Source organism: Muscardinus avellanarius (assembly GCF_963383645.1).
Source record: "Muscardinus avellanarius genome assembly, chromosome: 11".
Lineage (NCBI taxonomy): Eukaryota > Metazoa > Chordata > Mammalia > Rodentia > Gliridae > Muscardinus > Muscardinus avellanarius.
In genome coordinates, this window is record NC_137797.1 from 94,629,142 (window position 1) to 94,650,807 (window position 21,666).

The window sequence follows — 21,666 nt, forward strand, 5'->3', positions numbered from 1 at the left end:
CTCTCAAAGACTACTAGCAGAATAATTAAAATTAAAAAGCAGCCAGGCGTGGCGGGATACGCTTATAATCCCAGCATTTGGGAGGCTGAGACCAGAGGATCACGATTCGCGGACAGCCTCAGCTACTTAGTGAGGCCCTCTGCAACTCAGTGAGACCTGGTTTCAAAATATAGAATAAAAAACAGGGCAGGAGGTGTAGCTTGGAGGTCAAATGCCCCTGTGTTCCATCCCCAGACCCGCAAAAATGATTTCCTTTTCTTCAAAGGAGAAGCAACAAAAACCTATTGTAAACTCAGGTTTAAATTCACAATGGCATCTGCAGTTTGTATTTGAAAACTGTATCTTTGCAGGGTGGTGGTGGTAGCGGTGGTACGTACATGATCCCAACACTAGAGAAACTGAGACAGGAGAATCACAGGTTCAAGTACAGCCTCAGCCACTTAGACTTTCATCAATCTAGCAAGACCTTGTTTCACTAACTCATTCATTCAATCTAGCAATTGTTTAATGGGACTAGGGGTATAACTTGGAGGTAGAACACACACAAAAGAAGAAGAAAAAGAAGGAGGAGAAGGAGAAAGCAAGCTGCACCTTCAGTCACTGTCTCCAATCCTCGTTGGCTGTTGCCTAGAACACAGCAATGGATGGCAAATCTAGCCCCGAAACCAAGTCTGATGCCACCATGTCAGCAACACCGTAGTATTGAAACCACAGCTGGACTGTGAATGTTACTCACCCACTGGTGGGTTCTCCTTGTCTAACAACATCTGGTAATTGCAGAGATGACTACATCAGACCAGCTGTGCCACAGGGCACTGTTGGGTCACTGGTGACTAGCATGGGGCAGGTAGGGTGGGAGGAAATGTCCTTTTGTGCTGCAGAAGATGAAGGACTCCACCCACCCATGGAAAATCGTGATGCCGTAATAATGGAGAGAACAGAGGTTCTTCAGATCCATAGCTGATGCTGGAGGATGCAGAAGTTTACTGAGTTCCCCTGGATTTTTCAGACACTAATCAGAAGGCTATACTTAAAGACTAGTAACTGAAGAATGATCAGGGAAGGAGGCCTACAGAATCTGCTTTCCAACACTTAATGGTGACATTCAGATCAGGGTTAAGGGTGAGCCAACCATTGGCTTGGGACTCAGAGGGAATGTTGCTTGGATCAGGGAGGATGGCAATATCTTCATTAGTTGGGAAAGTATGAGCATTTTGAGGAAATGATGGGGTTTGTTTCATCATTATAGGAGTTTCAGGAGTTGCAGGCAGTGATCTGGGAATGGGATCAAGGCGACAGAGAACAAGGTCATGTGTAAAATAATGGCAGGAAATAAGATTCTCTAGAACCTGTTTCAACACAGGGCGGACTGTTTACTTTGTAAAGCCCTTTGTTTTGTCAAAGCAGAACATATTAAGACAAAGGAAAGCAGGAAAGATTTGAGATCTTGAAAAACCTATTTTCGGGCGTGTGTTTTTTATATTTCTGTTACTCTGAGTAGACCTATGTTAAGCTGAAAACGTAGTTCTTCTTATCTTTGCTCCACATGAGTTAGAATAAAGGGTCAAATGTGTAATCGCCAAAGGCCTGCACTCTGTTTTTAATGTCCAATTGTCTCCTTTAATTTCAATCTTTACCTGGAAACACAGAAGTCATTATTGTTATGTCTTCCACAAATGATGTAAGCTTTAAAAAAGATAATATATATGAGGCAGAGACAGGAGGATTGCGCAGGTTTGAAGCCAGCCCCACGCGCTGGTTTAGGAGACCCTGTTTCCAAATAAAAATGTAAAAATAGGTCTGGGAGTGTAGCCCGTAGGTAGAAGGGCTTCCAGGAACCCCAGTACCACCAAAAAAAAAAAAAAAAAAAAAAAAAAAAAAATAGGTCTGGGAGTATAGCCTGGAGGTAGAAAAGCCCCTGGGTTCCAACCCCAGTACCACCAAAAATTAATAAATAAATAGTAAAAGGAAATTACATTTTCAGGTTGAAAAGTTCTCTATTTCTTCTTCTTTTTTAAAATATGCTTTTGCCGGGTGTGGTTGTACACGTGTGGGGACTGAGACAGGAGAATTGTGGTTCCCGGGACAGCCTGGGCTACTTAGTGGGGCCCTTTGCAATTCAATGAGAGCCTGTTTCAAAATAAAGAATAAAAAATAAGGCTGAGGGTGTAGCTGGGAGGTAGAATGTCCCTGGGCTCCATCCCCAGTACCGCAAAAAGGAAAAAAAGAAAAAGCTTATTGGTACATTAGAGTCTCACATCATACTGTAAATCCTGTTGACAGTGACATGCGTGTTCACTGTTTTGTTTTTTCCCCTTGTTTATCAGATTCCAGCTTCTTGGATATGAGACCTGTGAAGCTTTCCCCACCACTCTATTTTCCCTTGCTGTGGTCCAAAGGGAAGAACAATAAGCCGTGGGCACAGTCATACTCTACAGGCTTATGGATTTCCTTCAATCAAGAGTTTTGATAGTTAAAAGCTTTTATTTACTCCTTAAGATGATAAATCGCTCCTAACAACGGAACGTTAAGACCATTTTTTCAAATCCCTGCAAGCCAACTCTTGTTTCATTTTCTCATAGAGTAAGTCTGAAATCATACTTGTTCTTGGTTTCTAACAAGTTAGAGCTCAACTTAAAGCCCACTTGTAGAAAATCACTCGTTCTGGGTAAACGAACATAGATATTTAATGCCTAAGTAGTCTCTGATCTACCATTACAGTAAAATCATTTAAAAATCATTCTGAGTTTTAAGATCGAATGGTGCATATACAAAATGTTTTAGAAATAGTAGGGCACAAATCACAATACGTTAATAAGGTAATAAAAGGCAAACGCTACTGTTTGGGCCAAAAGTTGACTAACGCTTTCGGAATCCCGAAACCTTCCGCGGGGACGCTTAGCTTCACATCGGCGTTGGCACAAACACACGCTCCAGCCCAAATTCCTAAACTGGCTTCTGCCCCAGAGGTGTAGCCCGTATCCGCAGAGTCTGGGAAAAAGCGTTTGAGAGCCGGGACGACCCTCCTCCCTTCTCAGCCATAAATGCTTTCCTCTGCCGTAGGAGGAATAAAACTAAGAGGAGTTGTGCGCGCCCGGGGGGAGCGCTGCTTCCCCGGCCCCAGGACGCCCGGCACTGTTTACGTAGAGTTCTGACCAAACCACAACTCCCAAGATGCACCGAGGTTCTAGAGCGGTCAGAGGGGCAGCTTCCGGTTTAGAGCAGCGCGGCTGCGCGCGGGGCGTGGCCTTATTGGCTGGAAGTGCCTCGTGCGATGCGCGTCACGGCGACGTGCGGCCGTGGGGGCGGGGAGACGCGGCGGCGGCGGTCGCGGCGGCGCGAGCACGATCCCAGACGCGGCATCGCGGCGGCGGCAGCGGCGGCGGCCACACCGGGTCGGGCCCCCTCCCTCCTCCGCTCCCCCCCTCCTCCCCCTTCCCCCGGCGGCGCCTCCCGAGGAGCCCGAGACTGCGGCGGGGCGGCCACGAGCGCCGGTGAGGGTCTCTGGAGTGCGAGCGCCGTTTCCCGGAGCGCGGGGAGAGCCGGGGGTCGGGAGAGGTGAGGGCTGAGGGGCAAGGGGCGCGGGCGCGGGCCGGGGGGCGCGCGCCGGCCCCCGCTCTCCGGGCGGCCCCTCGCTCTGACCTGCCGCCCCGCGCCCCGCGCCGTGGCCGGGGCCGCCCGAGGGGCCCGGGCTGCCCTCCCCGCAGCTGCTGTCACAGTGCCCGGCGCCCGCCCCTCGGCGGAGGGTCGCAGGCTCCTCGCCCGCCCAGCTCGCCCCTTCGGGTGCAGGTGCCTTCTCGGTGCTCACGGCGAGAATGTGCCCTCCCTCCCTCCGTCGCCGCGTCTTTGATCACTTCTAGGAATTTCTTTGGTGGCGGGCTTTGGATGGGTTCTGCTCAGCACTACTTTTACAGTGAGTGGGGTAAAAAGATTTTTTTTTTTTTAAACGTATTGTTGGGTGGTGTTTCTGGCAGCCTATTTGGGATAGTGCCTTGGGGCCCTGTTCTCCCAAGCCCCGTTTGACTTTTCATTTGTCAGTGTTAGCTTCTTTTGAAATGGCTGGTAACAGGAGTATACTAAGTTCTTAGGGGTCTGTTGAGTGTTTGGATTGGAAACGGATACTCTTTTTCCTTCTGGCTTTTTGACCTTGACCTAAGCGTTGCCTCTGGAGTTTGGCCACTTCATGAGATGTTCCAGCGGTGAAGTTTGGTAGAAAGATTAAGTGTCCAACTGGGATATTTTATAGGAAACTGCTCATTGAAGGTTTTTTTTTTTTTTTTTTTTTTTAAAGTAGAATGGTATTCTAAGTTTTTAAATTTTTGGACTTTTAAATTTCTCAGCCTATTATTTTCTTCACTATATCTTTTCAAAATAGATTTGCTATTCCCCTTCCCTCCCATAAGAAACCTGTTAAAACGCCAAGAAATGTGAAATAACTTTTAAAATTTTATCAGAAAACTTTCCCCAGTGAAATGTAAAAAAGAAAACTCAGCTCAAAGCTTGCTTTATTTATTTTTGTGTTACCCAGGATTGAACCTCTCTATGCAAGTGCCTTACCACTGAGCTACACCCTAAGCCCCCTTTCTTGTGGTACTGGGGATGGAATCCAGGGACATTCTCTGAGCTACACCCTTACACCATCAGCCTCCCACCCTTAATTCTTTATTTTGAAACAGGGTCTCAGTACCTGAGGTGTCCCTGAACCTGCTATCCTCCTGTCGCAGCCTCCCAGTTACTGGGATTACAAGCGTTCCACCATGGCCAGCTACCCTGAGCCCTTTTTATTTTGACACAGGGTCTCCCCAAGTTCCCCAGGCTGGTCTGGAATTAGCAGTCTTTCTGCTTCAGCCACCCAAGTAGCAGGTGTGTGCCCATTGTGCCTGTAGTTCATTTTTTGTAGTACTGAGGATTGAACTCAGGGATAATTCTGCCTCTGAGCTACACCTAGCCCTACTTTTTATTTTATTTTATTTTATTTTTGTGGTATTGGGCATTGAACTCAGGGACATTCTACCTCCAAGCTACACCCATGGCTGTTTTTTATTCTTTATTTTGAAACATGGTCTCACTAAATTGCAGAGGGCCTCACTGAGTAGTTGAGACCAGCTTCCCAAGTACTGGGATTACAAGTGTGTGCCAACACGCCCTACTTATTTTTTATTTTAAAACCGTCTCACTAGGTTGATGAGTCTCACTACCTGCTGAGGCTGTTTTCAAACCTGTGATCCTCTTGTTTCACCTCCCAAGTGCTGAGATTACAAGCATGTACCACCACAACATACTTCTTTTTTTATTTTGAAACAGGTTCTCACTAAGTTGCAGAGGGCCTAAGTAGATGAGGTTAGTGGAAACCCTGTGATCCTCCTGTGTCAGCCTCCCAAATACCGGGATTATAAGCATGCATCACCACACTGCTCCTATTTGTTATTTGAAACAGGGTCTCACTAATTTTCGGAGGGCCTCACTATAAGTTGCCAAGGTTGGCCGCCAACCTCTGATTCTTGTCAGTCTCCCAAGTACTAGCATTGGAGACAAGTGCCACCATGCTTGGCTCAAGCCCTTTTTATTCTTATTTTTTTGAAACTCTTAAGTTGCTGAGCATCTTAATTTTTTTTTTTTTTTTTTATGAGTGTGTAGTACTGTAGATTGAGCACAGGGCCATTCTACCAAATAAAATACCCAGCTGTATTTTATTTTTGTAGTACTGGGGATGGAACCAAATAAAATACCCAGCCATATTTTATTTATTTTATTTTATTTTATTTTATTTTATTTTATTTTATTTTTTTGTAGTACTGGGGATGGAACCCAGGGGCATTCTACCTTTGGGCTACACTCCCAGACCTATTTTATTTTGTTATTTTTGTTTTTTGGTACTGAGAATTGAATCCAGAGGCTTTCTACCTCCAAGCTACACCCCCAGCCCAATGTTATATCTTAATTGAAACAGGGGTCTTACTAGGTTGCTGATGAGAGCCTTGCTAAGTTGCTGAAGCTGGCTTTGAATGTGTGGTATTCCTGTCTCAGTCTCCCAAATACTGGGATTACAAGTGTGTGCCACCACACCTAGCCCTGTTTTATTTTTTATTTGAAAACAAGTTCTGAGTTCTCAGCTAAGTTGTTGAGAGCCTCACTGCAGAGCTGAGTTTGTCTTTGAATCTGTGTTACTTCTGTTTCAGCCTCCCAAGTACTGGGACTACAAGTGTGTGCCAACACACCCTACTTATTTTTTACTTTAAAACGGCCTCACTAGGTTGATGAGTCTCACTACCTGCTGAGGCTGTTTTCAAACCCAGGATCCTCCTGTTTGAGCCTCCCAAGTACTGGGCTTGTTAAGTTATTGAAGCTGGCCTTGAACCCGAGATCCTCCTGTCTCAATCTCCAAAGTACTCTGGTTACAGATATAGGCTGCCCTGCCAAGTCAGAGCCTCTCTTTATAGTAATGCTCAGTGTAGAAAGTTTAGAAGATACAGGGTGGAATGTTCCCTCATAGTCCTTTTAGTTTCATTCTTTGTAGATGGCCACCAGAAACAGATTGATATAGATCTTTCTAGATCTTTGTCTGAATATACAGATTTTTATTTGCAAATATGTGTACATATGTAGAATTTGAAAATATCACTAGCTGGGTGTGGTGGCACATGCTTCTAATCCTAGTACTTGGGAGGCTGAGACAGGAGGATCAAGGGTTCGGAGCCAGTCTTGGCAACTTAGCAAGGCCCTCTGCATCTTAGTGAGACCCTGTTTCCAAATAGGAAATAAAATCGAGTTGGGTTTATAACTTGGATGTGGAATGCCTCTGGGTACCATCCCCAGTACCCCCCACCCCCAATATTATTAGACTATTTTTTTGAGAAGTTTTAGTTCATAATATGGGAAGTTCCCATATTTTCTCCCCTTCTTTTTACTCTATTATTAACATTTTACTTTTTTGTGTATGTGTGGTACTGGGAATTGAACCCAGGGCATTCTACCTCTAAGCTACACACCCAGCTGGATTTTCTATTCTTTATATTGAAAGAGGGTTTCACTGAGTTGCAAAGGGCCTCACTAAGTAACTGAGGCTGTCTGAACCAAAATCCTCCTGTCTCAGCCTCCAGGTAATGGGATTATAAGCTTGCACCATCATGCCTAGTTTATTTATTTATTTTTATAAAGTCTTGCTAGGTTGCTGAGGTTCTTACTAAGTTGCTGAGACTGACCTTGAACCTGAGATCCTCCTGTCTTAGTCTCCCAAGTTCTAGGATTACAGGTATGCGTCACCAGGCTTGGCAGCAGTTAATTCTTTATATTTCTTGCAGTTTTATTTTAATTTAATTTAATTTTATTTTATTTTAATTCTATTGAGACTTCTTTGGATTTACCCTGGAATTTCTTTGGAACATCTGAGGAGTTGGAAGAATTGAATCAAAGTTACAGCAGTCACCATCACTTTCTTAGTGTGTTTTATTTTGGAATAGGTCTTGAGGAAGCTTTTTGTCATGGCTAGAGGATATTGAGATGTTATCTTTTATATAATATTGATGCCTACTTTTATAGCTTCCCTAGAATTTTTCTGTGTGTGTGTGGTATTGGAGATTGAATTCAGGGACATTCTACCTCTGAGCTCTACACCTCCGGTCCTTTTTTTTCCTCCCTGTACTAGAGATTGAACCCAGGAGCATTCTACCTCCAAGTTATACCCCAGCCCTGTTTTTTATTTTTAATTTTGAAACAGGGTCTCACTAAGTTGTGGAAGGCCTCATTAAGTAGCTGGGGCTGGCTGTGAACCTGTGATCTTCCTGTCTCAGTCTCCCAAGTCCTGGGATTACAAGTGTGAGCCAGCATGCCCGGCTCCCAGAATTCAATAGAATCCTTGGTCACAGTCATGAACAGTGACTGATCTCTCAAGATGGTAAGATGCTGGTGCTTCAGACCTAAGGATTTTCCCCCCCCTGCGGTACTGGGGATGGAACCAAGGGGAGTTCTGTCTCCAAACTGCACCCCTAGTCATACTTTTTTATTAATTATTTGAAACAGGGTCTCACTGAGTTGTAAAGGGCCTCATTAAGTAGCTGAGGCTGTCCGCAAACCTCTATCCTCCGGTCTTAGCCTCCTAAATGCTTGGATTATAAGCGTGCGCTGCCATGCCCAGTTTCATGTTTTTTTCCTTTTGTTTCTTGGTGCTTTCATAACTTTTTTCTAACTTTTTCTTGTGTTTGGCACCTCACTTCCATGTGGCATTTTTTGCAGTTGGCCTTTATTACTCTGAGGTGCTGTTCTGTTTCTTTTTCATCTTACCCTAGGAATAAAGTCAAGGGAGCAACCAATATCTTGGTGACTTTAGAAACACAGTTGTAGTAACACAGACACTTTTGGCATCATTCCAGATGTTTCTTTTGTAGAGGTCAGTCATCACATCAAAGATATCTTAGTGGCAGTTGCATTGCTATTTCCTAACATGGTTTACATGAGGTTTTGTAATACTATATATGCTCTTTATTCTTGTGTTTTCCATTTATATATATATATTTTTCTTGTGGAACTAGGGGTTGAACCCAGGGATATTCTACCTCTGTACTACACCCCCAGTCCTATTTTTTATTCTTTATTTTGAAACAGGGTCTCACTGAGTTGCAAAGAGCCTCACTAAGTAGCTGAGGGTGTGCGTGAACTGTGATCCTCCTGTCTCAGCCTCCCAAGTGCTGGGATTACAAATTTGTGCCACCGTGCCTACCCACTTGTATTCTTGATACCAGTCACAACACGAGTATATGAAATCTCAGAAGCCTGTGATAGCAATAGAAGTTCAAAGAAAAGCTCCTGCAAACTTGATGTATTGATGTGATTCCTGTTTCTCAGTGAGGTTATATCTTTGCAAAATGTTATCAGAAGATCTTGATTCAAGACATGAGAATTGTAGGAAAACAGACCCTTCAACTCTTAAGGAAAGTTATTTCGATGTTCTGTGCAGGAATGATCAATTTGTGCCATAAATATTAGTGGTTCTCTCATTTTTTTCCTGGCTTTATTTGGTTGTAACTTGAAAATCTTCACGTTGAATTTGTAGTGCATATTATTTTTCTGTAGAAACTCTTCAGTCCAACATGTCTACTCTGTTAGAGTCTGTAACTGCTAGAGGTTGCTGGGCAGCTAGTTTTTGTTTATGCAGGGCATGTTGGCTGCTGACTGGGTCTCTGCAATGAGTAGTTCTCAGAAAACCCACACCACTGATACTTGCCAACCCATCTTGGCTGTGGCATGCAGTTGTGCTTCTAGATATAACCAGACACAGCACTTGGGAGCTTGGCAGGTGGTGCCATTCTGGCTCATAGTGGTATGCTTTTAAAAACTAATATTCATGGGTAACTTTACTTATCAATTAAATATGCAGGTATTCGTTCATTCTTCCTCCCTTCCGTTTTTTGTTTTTTTCTTTTTTGCCACGTTGGGGATTTACCAATAAGCTATATCCTCAGCTCCTACTCTGTTCTTTAGCATTTTATTGGATGGATGTTCTGTAGTTTAGTAGTGTTCCTATTGTTTGATATTTAGATTGTTTAAATATATATGCTCCTTATGCATGTAGACATAATTATTTCGTGCTAATTTCCCCTTATGGTAATTTTTTCATAATTACCGGGTTGAAGGAAATATATGTTCATTTTGATGAGTATTACTAGAATGCCATCCAGAAGGTAATAGCAGTGTAAACTCTCACCAGAAATTGGACAAAGTCTATTATCTCCATGCCACTGCCATCTTTAAAATTAAAACAGAAATCTTTGCTTATCTGATAGGTGGTTAAACATTTACAGCTTATTCCATTTAACTAGGAGTGTGTGTGTGTGTGTGTGTGTGTGTGTGTGTGTGTGTTTATGTTTTCTTTTTCATGATTGGCTTCTTTTAAAGCTGACTTAGTAAATTTAGTTCAGGTTGGGCGTACAATATGAAGTTCTTCCTAGAACTCCCTTAGATGGAGTTGTTCCACCTAGTTACATTTTCATTTTGGCCCTTGAAAGCATATGATTTTGCCACCTTGATAAAAGAATCTGGACAACTGCTTAGTAGACTACATAGTCATGTGCCACTTAATGACAAAGGTATGTTTTTAGACATGCATTGTTAGGTGATTCATCCTCGTTGTGAACATCTTGGAGTGTCTGTACACAAACCTGAATGACACAGGTCAATTACTTGACATGGTTTCTTGATGCAGTCAAGAGACTCAGTAAACACAGCTATAGGATGCAGCTGCTGCTGGCGTATGGTTTTACACTCAACCTTTTTTTTAGTACTGGGGATGGAACCCAGGGGCATTCTACCTTTGAGTGACACCTTAAGCCCTGATTTTTTATTCTTTGTTTTTGAAACAGGGTCTCACTGAGTTTCAAAGGGACCAGAATGCGAACCATGATCCTCTGATCTCCACCTCCTGAATGCTAGGACCCTGCCCGATTTTTTTTTTTTTTTTTTTTTTTTTGAGGTACTGGGAATGGAACCCAGGGTCATTCTACTTCCGATTTATATCCTAGCCCTATTTTCTATTCTTTATTTTGAAACAGGGTCTCACTGATTTGCAAAGGACCTCACTAAGTAGCTGGGGCTGTCAGTGAACTATGATTCTCCTGTCTCAGCCTCCCGAATGCGTGGGCCACCACACTTCGCTCTAAACTTTTTTTTAAATAGTATATTGCAGACAGCCTCAGCTACTTAGTGAGGCCCTCTGCAACTCAGTGAGACCCGGTTTCAAAATAAAGGATAAAAAATAGGACAGGGGGTGTAGCTCGGAGGTCAAATGCCCCTAGGTTCCATCCCAGACCCACAAAAAAAGAAAAATAAATAAATAAATAGAAGTATACTGTAAAATATGCATACCACTGAGCTATATACTGTAAAATAATAAGTATTGTAAATGTATTAATCTGGGGCATTGTGCATACCACTGAGCTATATCCCTAGCTCTGCAAGTGTATTAAACTGCTTGTTCTGACCCTTTAAGAGGATGTGAATTCAATTTAGGGATTAAAATAGGAAATATAAGCGTCAGATTGTATTGCAGACAATAAAGATACTTGGTTAAATTTTTATTTAAGTTTATGTGTATATGTCTGTACTTTTCTTTTTGGCAGTACTGGGGATGGATCATAGGGGCATTCTACTTTAGCTACATGCCTAGCCCTATGTTTTTATTCTTTATGTTTTGAAACAAGGTCTCACTAAGTTGCAAGTTGCAGAGGGTCTCAATGAGTAGTTGAGGCTGTCCTTGAACCTATGATCCTCCTGTCTCAGCTTCCCAAGTATGGGGATTATAGGCATGCGCCACCATACCTGACTACTTGGTCGTTTTTATTACTACTTTCTACACACCTTGGAAATTAGATAAATAGGTGGTCAATGATTTATTTCTTGATCTAAAACTTGTACTTAAAAGCTGGGCATGGTGGCACATGCTTGTAATCCCTGCATTTGGGAGGCTGAGACAGGAGGATTGCGGTTCGCGGACAACCTCAGCTACCTAGTGAGGACCTTTGCAACTCAGACCCTGTTTAAAAATAAAGAATAAAAAATAGAGCCAGGCGTGGTGGCACATGCTTGTAATCCCAGCATTTGGTTCGCAGACAGCCTCAGCTATTTAGTGAGGCCCTTTGCCACTCAGTGAGACCCTGTTACAAAATAAAGAGTAAAAAAAATAGAGCTGGGGGTGTAGTACAGAGGTAGAATGCCCTTGGGTTCCATCCCTAGTATCACCAAAAAAAAAAAAAAAAAAAAAAAAAAAAATTGGGCTGTGAGTATAGCTGGGAGATAGAGTGCCCCTGGGTTCCATCCCCAGTACTGCAAAAACAAAAGAAAATAAAACACATACACACACACAAACAACTTGTATTTAGTCATCCAGCTGCTATTATTGCATATACATTCTGAAGTTTGTGGCTTTTAATTTTGATTATAGGGTAATTGTTAAGAGTCTTGTCTGAAGCCGGGTGTGGTGGCGCATGCTTGTAATCCCAGCATTTGGGAGGCTGAGACAGGAGGATCGGATCGTTGTTCACGGACAGCCTCAGCTACTTAGGCCCTTTGCAACTCAGTGAGACCCAGTGAGACCCTGTTTCAAAATGAAGAATAAAAAATAGGGCAGCGGGTGTAGCTTGAAGGTCAAATGCCCCTGGGTTCCAGCCCCAGACCTGGAAAAAAAAAAGTCTATCTGAGATACTTGATAGGAAGCACTATAAATTACTTAAAGATAAACTTTTTTTTTTCTACTTAGAGTTTTTCTTATACTTTTAGTCTTGAGAAGAGTTGCTAATAAGGCCTGTAGATAGTTGGCTAGTTTTTTTTTTTTTCTTTCAGATTCTCTTTTATATTTGTGATTGGAAGAAGGCCTTATAGTTTAGTAGAATTGAACAGTATTGAGAAAGGTTTTACATAACAAGTTTTATTTATTTTTTTGGTACTGGGAATTGGACTCAGGAGCATTCTGCCTATGGGAGATGCCCTCAACCCTTTTTAAATTAAAAAAAAATTTTTTTGTGGTACTGGGGATTGAACCCAGGGACATTCTACCTCCAAGAATGCCGAGCTACACTCCCAGCCATATATTATATATATTGAAACAGGTTCTCACTAAGTTGCAGAGAGCTTAAGTAGCTGAGGTTGGCAGCGAACCTGTGATCCTCCTGTTTCAGCCTCCCAAGTACTGGGATTACTAGCATGAGTCACCACTCCCTACTGGATACAGATTTTCTTTTTGTAGTACTGGGGATGGAACCCAGGGGCATTCTATCTTGGAGCTACACCCCTAGTCCTATTTTTTCTTCTTCTTTTTTTTTTTTTTTTTGGTGGTACTGGCGGTGGAACCCAGGGACTTTTCTATCTCTGGGCTATACTCCCAGACCTATTTTTTATACTTTATTTGGAAACAGGGTCTCAACTAAGTTGTTGAGAGTCTCACTAAGTAGCTGATGCTGGCTTTGAACCTGTGTGATCCTCCTGTCTCAGCCTCCCAAGTGCTGGGATTACAAGCGTGCGCCACCACACCCCCGGCTTTTATTCTTTATATTTTGAAACAGGTCTCATTGAGTTGCAAAGGGCATCACTAAGTAGCTGAGGCTGTGCTAGGCAATCTTCCTGTCTCAGCCATCTTCCTCTCAGCTCCCACATGCTGGGATTACAAGCATGTACCACCAGCCTGGCTTCGAATACAGATTTTAATTCAGGGTCTTCCACTTAAATTTGTGTTTTTGATGAATGCCATGATCTCCTTAATTTTAGTTTCTTCATCTGTAAAATGGATCCCATTTTATTAGAATTGTTGGAGGATAAATGAAATGATGGGTGAAGGGTCAACTACTGGGCCTAGTTCCAAGTTGGCTTCAGTAAGTGTTAAGTAGCATTTTGGCTTCTCCCTCAAAGAGATAACATCATGATCTAAGAAGAATGGAATCACTTACCTTCTAGGAGATAGTGTTGTATAACAGAGAGGACCTACACTGAGTCACTTCTTGCTTCTCTATTTTGTATCTGTGAATCTTTAGGAAATTATCTAGACAGTCTCTCCCTAGTCTTCTCATTTATAAATATTGAGATGATGCTACTGGAGTAACAGGTGGTATTTTTAAATGAGAATATATGTAAAAGTTCCCGTTTTCTGGCATTCTACCCTTATATTTTCATGCAAATAGACAATATTTTTGTGCTTCTGAAGTAGATCACAAAAAGGGCTTTTGGTTGGGGAAACTAAATTAGTCTATGTTTACTTTGAGAGAACAGATTAGGAAGTGTTCATTGAGGGAAGACTAGGAGGCCAACATACAGATAATATTATGTTTTTTTTTTTTTTCTTCAGTACTCCTCAGTACTGAAAAGAACTTGTTCCCTGGGCATTCTACCTCCAAGCTACACCACAGCCCTTTTTTTTATTCTTTATTTAAAACAGGGTCTCACTATGTTGCAAAGGGCCTCACTAAGTAGCTAAGGCTGACCATGAACTTGTGATCCTCCAGTCTAAGCCTCTCAATTATGATTGTTTAGGTTTTACCAATTTACAGTTTTGTTTTTGTTTTGTGGGTTTTGTTTGTTTTATTTTTGGTTTCAGGGATTGAACCCAGGGGTATTCTACCTTTGACCTACATTCCCAGCCAGCCCTTTTTAAGTAAGTTTTTATTTTCTTTTCACTTTTGAAATAGGGTCTTACTAAGTTGCTGAGGCTGGCCTCAAACCTACTATCCTCAGCCTCCTAAATACTGGAATTACAAGTGTGTGCACATAGCTCAGTAAGTATTCTTTAAGAGTCTGGGTTCTAGCCGGGTATGGTGGCGCATGCTTGTAATCCCAGCATTTGGGAGGCTGAGACAGGAGGATCGTGGTTCGCGGACAGCCTCAGCTACTTAGTGAGGCCCTCTGCAACTCAGTGAGACCTGGTTTCAAAATAAAGAATAAAAAATAGGGCAGGGGATGTAGCTCGGAGGTCAAATGTCCCAGGGTTCCATCCCGCCCCGCCCCTCCAAAAAAAAAAAAAAAGAGTCTGGGTTCTTTTATTCAGCATAAAGTTTTTGAAATTCATTCATAGGACATTATCAGTTTAGGGTGGTATGGCCTTAGATTTGGTATTCACTCATACAACTTAAATGTATCTGTAGTATGTATGTATATATTTATTGTGGTACTGGGGATGGAACCCAGGGGCTTTGGAAACCTTTGAGCTACACTCCCAGCCCTATTTTATTTTTGTTTTGAAACAGGGTCTCCCTAAGTTGTAAAGGGCCTCACTAAGTTGCTTAGGCTGACCACAAACCTATGACCCTCTTGTCTCAGCCTCCCAAATTCTGGGATTACAAGTGTGCACCACCACTTTCAATTATTAGTTTATTTTAATTGCTGAGTATATTCACTGTGATACACCTTTACCACAATGTAATTACCTGATATTTGGGTTTCCTGATGTTTTGGCTATTTTTTTATGGTATTGAGGTTGGAACCCAGGGGCATTCAACCTCCAAGCTACACCCGCAGCCCCAGGCTTCATATTAGATTTGACTTTTTATTATAAGAGAAACAAATTTTTAGTAAAATGGAATGTGTTTTGTTCTTTACTGGATCTTCAGTTCCTAGAAAAGTGCCCGTCAACAAAATAAATATATAATAACTATTTGTTAAAAGGTATGCTTAACAGCACTATATTTAAACCTGTGGACGGGAATTTCCCCCATTTGGTTACGCTGTAGTGCCAAAGAACTCCAGGCTCTTTTTATTGCACAGCTGACTTGTGCCATTCTGCTGTTGCTTTATGGAGTTAAGGAACATTATTATAGCGTGCTTTTATTATCTGACATCAAGGATTATTGGATATATGAATTTCCAAATACTGTGAAGAAAATTTAAGATTTTGTTTTTGAAACAAATGTCAGTAAAGCTATACTATGTAGTAGATGGGTGCATATGTACACATGCTTGTTCCCAAAATGCATTCCTATGATGATTCTGTCCCCCATAGAAAAAGTAAGGACTGGAGCATCAATTATGGACTCTAAAGATGTCAAAAGAGCCAGGTGTGGTGGCACACACTTGTAATCCCAGTACTTGGGAGGCTAAGATGGGGATCATAGGTTCTGGCAAGCCTCAGTTACTTAGTGAGGCCCTCTCTGCAACATAGTGAGACCCTGTTCCAAAATAAAGAATAAAAAATAGGGTTAGGAGCATAACTTGAAGGTAGAATACCCCTGGGTTCAGTCCCCAATACTGAACTATTTTTTTATTTTTATTTTGAAACAGGCTCTTACTAAGTTGTGGAGGTCCTCACCCCCCCCCCAAAAAAAAAGCTTAATTTTACTATCTCAGCATGACTTTATATTTTTTTTAGCAAAAGTTAAAAATGTAGTTAACTTATGAACTATAGGTAAATTTAAAAAATTGTCATATGTAATACAGTAATAGCATTTTATTTGTATACTTGCTTTTCATGGAATTGATTTACAGCTCATGTGGTTTAAATTTGAGGCATTTAGCCAGGCGTGGTGGCACATACTTGTAGTCCCAGTACTTGGGAGGCTAAGACAGGAGGATTGCAGATTCACAACCAGTCTCAACTACTTAGTGAGGCCCTCTGTGACTTAGTGATACTCTGTTACCCTGTTTCAAAATAAAGAATAAAAGCAGGGCGTGATGGCGCACGCTTGTAATCCCCGCGCTTGGGAGGCTGAGACAGGAGGATCGCACAGGTTTGAAGCCAGCCTCAGCTACTTAGTGAGGCTCTCAGCGACTTAGTGAGACCCTGTTTCCAAATAAAATATAAAAAAAGTCTGGGAGTATAGCCTGGAGGTAGAAAGCCTCGGGGTTCCACCCCCAGTACCACCAAAGAAGAAAGAAAGAAAGAAAGAAAGAAAGAAAGAAAGAAAGAAAGAATAGAGCTGGGGTCTAGCTCATAGGTATCCTTAGTACGGCAAAAAAAGGGGGGCATTTGATTGGAAGATCTTTTGACATTGATAATCTGCTTAATGTTTTATTTTTTATTTTGGGGGGAACTGGGAATGCCCAGGGGCATTCTATCTCTGAGCGACAGCCTCAGCCCTATTTTTAAATTTTTATTTTGAAACAGGGTCGTACTAAGTTGTGGAGGTCCTCACTAAGTAGCTGAGGCTGGCTGTGAGCCTGGGAACCTGTGACCCTCCTGTCAGCCTCCCAAGCACTGGGATTACAAGTGTGCACCGACACACCCGGCTGCTTGGAGTTTTATTTATTTTAGGTACTGGAGGATGGAGACCTGGGTTGTTCTACTACTGAGATATACCCCATCCCCTTTTTTAGATGGTTTTGCTAAGTTAACCAGGCTGGTCTACCCATCATCCCAAGTACTGTGATTACAGGGATGTGCCACCGAGCCCAACTCTGCTTAGAGTTTTGATTTTTTTTGTAGTAGTACTGGAGGTTGAAACCAGGGGCATTCTACCCTTGAACCATATTCCTAGTTCTTTTTATTCTTATTTCTATTTTACTTATTTACTTATGTATGTATTTATTTGTGGTACTGGGGATTTTACCCAGAAGGATGCTACCTCTGAGTTATTATATCTTCAGCCCTTTTATTTTTTGTTTTGAAACAGGACCTCACTATGTTGCTGAGGCTGATTTTGATCCTATGATCTTACTGCCTTAGCCTCCTAAATACTGGGATTACAGGTGTGTGCCACCATGCACAGCTATTTTTTAATTTTGAAACAAGGTCTAGCTAAGTTGCTGAGGCTGAGGCTGACCTGGAACCTGAGATCCTCCTGTGTCAGCCTCTCAAGTATTGGGATTACAGGCATGTCCCACCACCACCCCCTTGCTTAGAGGTTTTTCTTTTTTTTTTTTTTTTTTTTGGTGGTACTGGGGTTCCTGGAAACCCCTCTACCTCCGAGCTACACTCCCAGACCTATCTTATACTTTTTTATTTGGAAACAGGGTCTCACTAAGTAGCCGAGGCTGGCTTCGAACCTGCGTGAGCCTCCTGTCTTCGCCTCCCAAGCACGGGGATTACAAGCTTGCACCACCATGCCCGACTTGCTTAAAGTTTTAAAGTGCCAAATTGTGTAGCCTGAATGACTCATTCCTCCCCTTTTCCTCTTTTTCTTTCATACTGGGGATTGAACCCAGGGGCATTTCTACCTCCAAGATACAACCACAGCCCTATTTTTTATTCTTTATTTTGGAACAGGGTCTCAGTAAGTTGTGGAGGGTTTCACAAAGTAACTGAGGCTGTCCTTGAACCTGAGATCTCCTGTTTAAACTCCCCAAGTACTGGGATTACAAGCATGTGCCACCACACCTGGCTTGAGTGATGTAACTTTCAGTTGAATGCATTTGGCATATTTCAAATCCTTGAAATACAAGTTTGTTTTATTTCTTGAGATGGCTATGTTATACACTTTAACTGGAATATTTATTTATTTATTTATTGTGGTTCTGGGTATTGAACCCAGGAGCATTCTACCTCTGAACTAAAATCCCAATTCTACTTTTTTTTTTTTTTTGGTGGTACTGGGGATGGAACTCAGGGGCATTCTACCTCTGAGCTATACCCCCTGCCCTGTTTTTTATTCTTTATTTTGAAACAGGGTCTCACTAAGTTGTGGAGGGCCTCACTAAGTAGCTGAGGCTGTCCAGGAACTGCGATCCTCCTGTCTCAGCCTCCTGAGTGCTGGGATTACAAGTGTAATCCACCACCACCCTGGCCAATTCTACTTTTTTTGTGTGTGGTACTGGGGATGGAACACAAGGGTATTTTATCTCTGCGCTACATCCTCAGCCCTATTTTTTATTTTTCATTTTTTTGAAACAGTGTCTCTGAGTTGCAGAGTGCCTCACTAGGTAGCTAAGGCTCTCCATGGATGTGATCCTCATGTCTCAGCCTCCCAAGTGTGATTATAAGCATGTGCCACCATGTCTGGCATACTTTTTTATTTTTTGAAATAGAGTTCCACTGAGTTGCTGAGGCTAGCCATGAACCTGATCCTCTTGTCTCAACCCCTTAAATCTGGGATTACAGACATGTGCCACTATGCCCAGAAGAAAGTTATTTTTTATGGTACTAGGGATTGAACCCGGGGCATTATTCTACTTCTGAGTCTTTTTTTTTTTTTTTTTGCAGTACTGGGAGGGAACCCAGAAACATTCTACCTCCAAGCCACATACCCCCAGCCCTAATTTTTTTTAATTTTTTTATTCTTTACTTTGAAACAGGGTCTCACTGAGTTGTAAAGGTCCTAAGTTTCTAAGGCTGGCCACGAACCCAGATTCTCCCGTCTCAGCCTTCCAAATGCTGGAATTATAAGTGTGTGCCACCATGCCTGGCTTCTCTCGGTCATTTTTTATATTTTATTTTTTATTTTGAAACAGGGTCTCACTGAAGTTGAGGAGGGCCTCTAAGTTGCTGAGGCTGGCTATGAACCTGTAATCCTCCTGTCTCAGCCCCCCAAGAACTGAGATTACAAGCATGGACTACCACGTCTGGTTCCAGCAGGAATTTTTTTTTTTCATGGTACTGGGTATTGAACCCAGGAGCATTCTACCTCTGAGCTATACCCCCCCTTTCTTTTTAATTCTTTATTTTGTAACAGGGTGTCACTAAGTTTCAGAGGGCCTCACTAAGTAGTTGAGGTTGGCTGTGAATCTGTGATCCTCCTGTCTCAGCCTCCCAAGTACTGGAATTACAAGTGTGTGCCGCCATGCTTGGCTTCTAGCAGGAATCTTAAAATTTAAAAAACTCAAGCGAAAGTACACTATTTCCAACACCCTTCTCCGAACCCTTTTAATTTTAGAACTTGACTTTGTACTTTTGGTGATGAAATAAAACAAATTCAGTTTTTTAAACTGAGGATTTATAAAATTGACATTTGTGGTACTCTTTTTTTTTTTTACTTTGTGATGCTGAGGATTGAACCCAGGGACATTCTACCTTGGAGCACAACTCCAGCCCAATTTTTTATTCTTTATTTTTGAAACAGGGTCTCACTAAGTTGTGGAGGGCCTAAGTAGCTGAGGCTGGCTGCAAACCTGGATCCTCCTGTCTCAGCCCTCCCAAATGCTGGGATTACAAGCATGTGCCACCACGTCTGGCTTATGGTAGTCTCATTTTAAAAAGTTAAATTTAGCTGGGTGTGGTGGGCATGCTTGTAATCCCAGTACTTGGGAGGCTGGGACAGGAGGATTGCGCAGGTTCAAAGCCAGCCTCAATTACTTGGTGAGGCTCTCGGCAACTTAGTGAGACCCTGTTTCCAAATAAAGTATAAAATAGGCCTGGGCGTGTACCCCAGAGGTAGAAGGCCCCTGGGTTCCATCCTCAGCACCGCCAAAAAAAGAAAAATAAAAGTTAAATTTATGAGCTATAGTTAATACTCTGTAAAATGTAGCTTTTTGTTATTGTGGGTGCTGTGAGGTCTGGCTCTGAGGCCTGGCCAGAGGAGGTAGAGAACAAAGAACTCCAGCAGTGGTGGGAAAAGTGACCCCAACCACTCCCCTGGCCCAGCCCAACCACTCCCCAGTACCTTCCTATCCAGCCCTCTGTCAAGACCACCCTAGCCCTCCTCCTAATGCCCCATAAAAAGCCCCTAGTCTGTAAGACAGGGGGCTCTGACTCTCTCCTGGTCAGGTGCCTCTCCCAGATTTATCTCCAAATAAATTTGTTCTGCTGTTGAGCTGTGTACTCCTTGTCCCAATATTTACCAACATAATGATCTTACCGACAATTATTACTCTTTTTGTGGGTACATTATAATACATAATAATGGGTTTTATTGTTGCATATTTGCATGTACACAAAACATAATTTGGTCAGTTTTGTTCTCCAGTACCTCCTTTTTTCCTCCCCTCCTGGTTCCCTCCCTCTACTGATCTCTTCTGTTTTCATGACAACTCCCCCTTTTTAAATGAATAGCTCCATGAATTTTGATAAACATTGCTGAAGGAGATACAGTGGCTAAAGTGGACTGATACCTAGCAGGAAAGCCCAAAGTACCACCTCAGTAAATAACACTTGTTTTTTTTTTTTTTTAATCATTCTGGACCCCCATCTTTTTTAATATTAAAATTTTTTTTTAATATTTAAAATTTTGTTGTTGTTGTCCTGGGGATGGAACCCAAGGCCTCATACATCAAGCACTTTATCACTGAGCTGTATCTCCAGGCCATGTTAGAAACCTTCACAGTAAGATTCTCAGTAATTTTTCATGGATACAGTAAGAGATTGGCAGTGTGATAGGCTTTCACCCAACTTCACTTAACAATAAGATTTGCCTAGTTGCCCAAGTGAGTGGTAGGGTGATAAGTTAGAACAGGTTCCATTTCCTTTTTCTTAGAGGTTGGTCTGCTTAATGCTGGAGTGGGCAGGAGTAGTTAGTATAAATGATATAAAGTTGCCTATCATATTTTCAAGAGTCTTAAAGCTGGGTGTGGTAGTGCTTGGGAGGCTGAGACAGGAGGATTCCAAAGGTTTGGAGCCAGCCTCAGCTACTTTAGGCTGTCAGCAACTTAGTGAGACCCTGTTTCCAAATAAAATATAAAATAAGTCTGGGAATGTAGCCTGGAGGTAGAAGGACCCTGGGTTCCACCCCCAGTACAACAACAACAAAAAAAAGCAAAGTTTTAAAACTGCTGTTTGATTTAATAGGTTCTTTTATGCTTATAGCAGTTAAGATTTTAGGTTGCGCCTGTTGTAAAAGGCCAGGGGCCAGCCAGGTGTGGTGGCACATGCCTGTAATCCTAGTACTTGGGATTGCAGATTCGAGGACAGCCTCAGAGTTATAGTGAGACTCTCAGCAACCTAGTGAGACCCTGTTTCAAAATGAAAAATAAAAAGATCTGGAGATGTAGCTTAGAGGTAGAATGCCCCTGGATTCAATCTCCAGTACTGGAAAAAAAAGGGGAGGGGTCTGGAGGTGTTAGCTCAGTGGTAGCGCACTTGCCTAGAATGCAGGAGGTCCTGGGTCCCATCTCGACCTTCAGTGTGTCACTTCCCTACTTCCCTCTCTCCACAAAAACCCGAAGGTGCTCGAAGGTGCTGCTGCATCCTCTTAGCTTTCAGCTGTGCTTTTTTTTTTTTTTTTGTAAGAGCCACACTAATAGCATATGTTGGAACTTTTCCCATTTTATCAGTTATTTTTTCAGTTATCATTTTGGTATTAGTGACATTTTTCAGAAATGTTCTGAATATTT